Here is a 5,302-nt window from a genome sequence, read left to right as displayed (position 1 = left end):
CCCCCGGAACCCAAAGACTTGGTGGTTTCCCGGCGCTGCCCGGCGGGTCATGGGAATAACGCCGCCGGATCGCGGGTCGGCATCGTTTATGGTCGGAACTACGACGGTATCTGATCGTCTTCGAACCTCCGACTTTCGTTCTTGATTAATGAAAACATTCTTGGCAAATGCTTTCGCCCTGGCCCGTCTTGCGCCGGTCCAAGAATTTCACCTCTAGCGGCGCAATACGAATGCCCCCGGCCGTCCCTCTCAATCATGGCCCCAGTTCAGGAGGGAAAACCCACAAAATAGAACCGGGGTCCTATTCCATCATTCCTAGCTGCGGTATGCAAGGCGGCGCTGGCCTGCTTTGAACACTCTAATTTTTTCAAAGTAAACGCTTCGGGCCCCGGGCGGGACACCCAGTTAAGGGCATCCCGGGGGCGGACCGAGAGGCAGGGGCTGGGACAGACGGATGCACGCCTCGCGGCGGACCGTCAGCTCGCGTCCCGAGGTCCAACTACGAGCTTTTTAACTGCAGCAACTTTAAGATACGCTATTGGAGCTGGAATTACCGCGGCTGCTGGCACCAGACTTGCCCTCCAATGGGTTCTCGCCCAAGGGTTTGGACTGTGCTCATTCCAATTACAGGGCCTCGAAAGAGTCCTGTATTGTTATTTTTCGTCACTACCTCCCCGTGTCGGGAGTGGGTAATTTGCGCGCCTGCTGCCTTCCTTGGATGTGGTAGCCGTTTCTCAGGCTCCCTCTCCGGAATCGAACCCTGATTCCCCGTTACCCGTTGTCACCATGGTAGGCGCAGAAAGTACCATCGAAAGTTGATAGGGCAGACATTCGAATGAGACGTCGCCGCCGCGGAGGGCCGGCGATCGGCTGGAAGTTATCTAGGGTCACCAAGGGAGGCCGGGCCGGACGCGCGGAGGGCCGCGGCGCGAGCGCCGCGACCCCTTGGCCCGCGCGCCCGGGCACCGCGTGGGTTTTGGGTCTGATAAATGCGCGCGTCCCCGGAGGTCGGCGCTCGTTTGCATGTATTAGCTCTAGAATTGCCACAGTTATCCAAGTAACAGTGGAGCGATCAAAGGAACCATAACTGATTTAATGAGCCATTCGCAGTTTCGCTGTACGGGCCGTGTGCACTTAGACTTGCATGGCTTAATCTTTGAGACAAGCATATGCTACTGGCAGGATCAACCAGGTAGGGGGGCGGTGGGCTGACGCAATTGCCATGCGTAGTTCACCTTGCTCGGCCGAGCGGGGGTCTGCCACGTTCTCCGTTCGCCGACCGCGACAGCGGGGGGCATGGTGCCACTGCACAAAGTCTTCGCGAGCCTGGCGGGTGGGGACGCCCTCCGGCCGGCACGGGTCCAAACGGCCTCTGCCTATACCTTCGCCGTAACGAGAGGAGCCGGGCCGCGCTCCGTAAGCGTCTCCGCGGGGAGCAGGTCGCGTCCCGTCGCTGCCTCCGGAGCCGACCTCGCCCGCGCGACGCCGCTTTGTCTGCCGAGCGCTCGTGCTGTGGCCAGATCAGACCCGTAGGACGCTGGCCGGAAGGCGCTGGGGCAGAGCGGATCGCCGCGCGGCGGGACGGTCACGGAACGGTATTGACGGGGAGACGAGCTCGGGGAGAGCGAACTCGGCAACGGGGGTGGCACATCGGTTGGGCTCGAGCAGGCGGCTTAGGAGCAACCGCGAGGGAACACGGCGGGGTCCGGGGGGAAGGGCGACGGCCGCCCGCGACTCGTCACGGTGACCCAGGCGGGAAGCTGCGCTCCGTCCGAGTCAGACTCGGTCGTCGCGGCCCGGCTGAGGCTCGCTTGGTCGAGGGGGCGCGGCGCTGTGCCGGCGACTTTGCCCGCGCGAGGCACGTACGCTGTGGTCCGAAGGAAGAAGCGCGCGTCCCGAGTCAGACTCGGGCGCCGCAACCCGACGGTATCTCGCTGCGGCCAGGATGCGGAGTTGAGTCGGCACTGGGGGGATCCGGGAAGGACGAAGGGGCGGCGGCCAACAGTCGCAGCTCGTCGCCGCTGTCACCCAGACGGGAAGCTGCGCCCCGGCCGAGTCAGACTCGGTCGGTGCGGCCCGCTGCGGCCAGCTGGAGAGTGAGCTACGTGCCTGTACCGTGCTCCCGACGAACCGTCCCGGGGGGCTGGTGACGTCGCGCGATCGGCGCTTGATGCTGCGACCGGGAGGGAAGCTGCGCCCCGTCCGAGTCAGACTCGGTCGTTGCGGCCCACCCGAGCCCGCACGCCTCACGCGGAGGGGTCATACGCCCCGGCGGCCACGATAGACGTCCTCCCGCTTCGCGGTGGTCGGGAGGGCTTAGCGGATAGGTGCAGATGCGGGGGCGGCTTCCCGAGATAGCCGTCCCTAGGTTAGGCGAGGGTTTGAGAAACATCTTTCGCGGTAGACCGGCGCGGCCGGCGGACGCCCACGTGGCGTGCCGCGAGTCGGATCGCGCGCTCGGCCTCCGTTGATGGCCGCTAGGTGCGTGCGTGGAATCGGGGCGTCTCGGTCTCGCTGCCGTACGGCTCGCGCTAGGCCTGCGGGGGCGGCGTCGGAGCGCGCGCTCGCGCGGCGGCCGTAGCGCTAGAGGGCGACCCGCAAGTGGGGAGGAACCGTCCACCCAACGCCGGCGCTAGCCGGGGCCGGTGGGGGCCCTACCAAGGCGGGTCATGGTCGCATGTCGGTCGGTCCGGCCTCTGTTTACCGAGGCGGCCGGCACCTCCATCTGCCTTGGATGCCCCGAATCCGCAGACTTTCCTCCGGCCTCAGCTTAACGAGACGGCCGTTGCCTCCATCCTTGGATGTTAACATTCGCAGAGTTTCAGCTCCGGGCTAGGGCGGGTGAAGTCGTCTCGAACCACGTGCCTGAAGGCCGCCTCGCGCCGGATGCAGGCCCCGCTCTGTCGTGCGGTGTGACCGTCCAACGCGGGCATCGCTAGATTAGCCGTGGCCACGATCCTTCCACACCGCGAGCCTTTCGCCCTCGGCCGCTCAGTTCGCGGGCCGCTGATCCCGCTCCATCTCTCCGGCCTGTGTTTAAGGAGGCGGCCGCTCCTCCTTCCTTGGATGGACCATTCGCATATTTTTCGCCCGGCCTGTGTTTAAGGAGGCGGCCGGTAACTCCCTTTCTTGGATGAGACCCAACATTCGCATATTTTTCGCCCGGCCTGTGTTTAAGGAGGCGGCCGGTCCTCCCATTCTGCCAGTGTTCCTTGGACTTTGAATATTTCAAAGTCTTTCCGCCCAACATTCGCATATTTTTCGCCCGGCCTGTGTTTAAGGAGGCGGCCGGTCCTCCCATTCTGCCAGTGTTCCTTGGACTTTGAAAATTTCAAAGTCTTTCCGCTCCGGGCTAGGGCGGGTGAGGTCGTCTCGAACCACGTGCCTGAAGGCCGCCTCGCGCCAGATGCGGCCCCGCTCTGTCGTGCGGTGTGACCGTCCAACGCGGGCATCGCTAGATTAGCCGTGGCCACGATCCTTCCACACCGCGAGCCTTTCGCCCTCGGCCGGTGTCGGTCAACGTGTGGGTGGGGGGGAAGGACGGCTGCCGGGAGCAGACAGCCGTCCCCGGGTGGGGTGTACAGTCCTTCCACCGCGGCCGCCGGGAGCAGACGGCCGTCGAGCGATTCTGCCATTGTTCCTAGGACTTTGTACATTTTAAAGACCCTCCGCGCGGGCCGCTGATCCCGCTCGGTCGCTCCGGCCTGTGTTTAAGGAGGCGGCCGGTCCTCCCATTCTGCCAGTGTTCCTTGGACTTTGAATATTTCAAAGTCTTTTCGCTCCGGGCTAGGGCGGGTGAGGTCGTCTCGAACCACGTGCCTGAAGGCCGCCTCGCGCCGGATGCAGGCCCCGCTCTGTCGTGCGGTGTGACCGTCCAACGCGGGCATCGCTAGATTAGCCGTGGCCACGATCCTTCCACACCGCGAGCCTTTCGCCCTCGGCCGGTGTCGGTCAACGTGTGGGGTGGGGGGGAAGGACGGCTGCCGGGAGCAGACAGCCGTCCCCGGGTGGGGTGTACAGTCCCTTCACCGCGGCCGCCGGGAGCAGACGGCCGTCGAGCGATTCTGCCATTGTCCCTAGGACTTTGTACATTTCAAAGACCCTGCGCGCGGGCCGCTGATCCCGCTCGGTCGCTCCGGCCTGTGTTTAAGGAGGCGGCCGGTCCTCCCATTCTGCCAGTGTTCCTTGGACTTTGAAAAGTCTTTCCGCTCCGGGCTAGGGCGGGTGAGGTCGTCTCGAACCACGTGCCTGAAGGCCGCCTCGCGCCGGATGCAGGCCCCGCTCTGTCGTGCGGTGTGACCGTCCAACGCGGGCATCGCTAGATTAGCCGTGGCCACGATCCTTCCACACCGCGAGCCTTTCGCCCTCGGCTGATGTTCAACCAACGTGTGGGGAGGGGGTTATGGACGGCTGCCGGGAGCAGACAGCCGTCCCCGGGAGGGGAGACTTCACGGCGGCCGCCGGGAGCAGACGGCCGTCGAGAGATTCTGCCAGTGTTCCTTGGACTTTGACTATTTCAAAGTCTTTCCGCTCCGGGCTAGGGCGGGTGAGGTCGTCTCGAACCACGTGCCTGAAGGCCGCCTCGCGCCGGATGCAGGCCCCGCTCTGTCGTGCGGTGTGACCGTCCGACGCGGGCATCGCTAGATTAGCCGTGGCCACGATCCTTCCACACCGCGAGCCTTTCGCCCTCGGCCGGTGTTCGCTCAACGCGCGGGCCGCTGATCCCGCTCCATCTCTCCGGCCTGTGTTTAAGGAGGCGGCCGGTCCTCCCATTCTGCCAGTGTTCCTTGGACTTTGAAAATTTCAAAGTCTTTCCGCTCCGGGCTAGGGCGGGTGAGGTCGTCTCGAGCCACGTGCCTGAAGGCCGCCTCGCGCCGGATGCAGGCCCCGCTCTGTCGTGCGGTGTGACCGTCCAACGCGGGCATCGCTAGATTAGCCGTGGCCACGATCCTTCCACACCGCGAGCCTTTCGCCCTCGGCTGGTGTTCGTCCAACGTGTGGGGAGGGGGTTAAGGACGGCTGCCGGGAGCAGACAGCCGTCCCCGGGAGGGGAGACTTCACGGCGGCCGCCGGGAGCAGACGGCCGTCGAGAGATTCTGCCAGCGTTCCTTGTACTTTGAATATTTCACAGCCGTGCTCGCACTTAGGAAATTTTCGAGCGCTGTGGCACTTAGACATTTTTCGTCAAGCGTGGCACTTAGAAATTTTTCGTCAAGAGAGGCACTTAGACATTTTTCGTCAAGAGTGACACTTAGAAAATTTTTCACTCTCTTTGTGCCTTCCAGGGTGCTGTGCAACCCTG

The 5,302-nt window shown here is 64.0% G+C and overlaps 1 pseudogene; it reads right to left on the bottom strand.

The window, feature by feature from the left end:
- On the bottom strand, positions 1-1,195 carry LOC148377095 (18S ribosomal RNA; annotated as a pseudogene; the record flags this gene model as incomplete).
- Positions 1,196-5,302: the final 4,107 nt, after the last annotated feature.

Source organism: Syngnathus floridae, unplaced genomic scaffold (genome assembly GCF_059516105.1).
Source record: "Syngnathus floridae isolate MCC-2025c unplaced genomic scaffold, RoL_Sflo_1.0 HiC_scaffold_388, whole genome shotgun sequence".
Classification (NCBI taxonomy): domain Eukaryota; kingdom Metazoa; phylum Chordata; class Actinopteri; order Syngnathiformes; family Syngnathidae; genus Syngnathus; species Syngnathus floridae.
The sequence above is the reverse complement of the archived record's forward strand: the minus strand, read 5'-3'. Positions and strand labels throughout refer to the sequence as shown.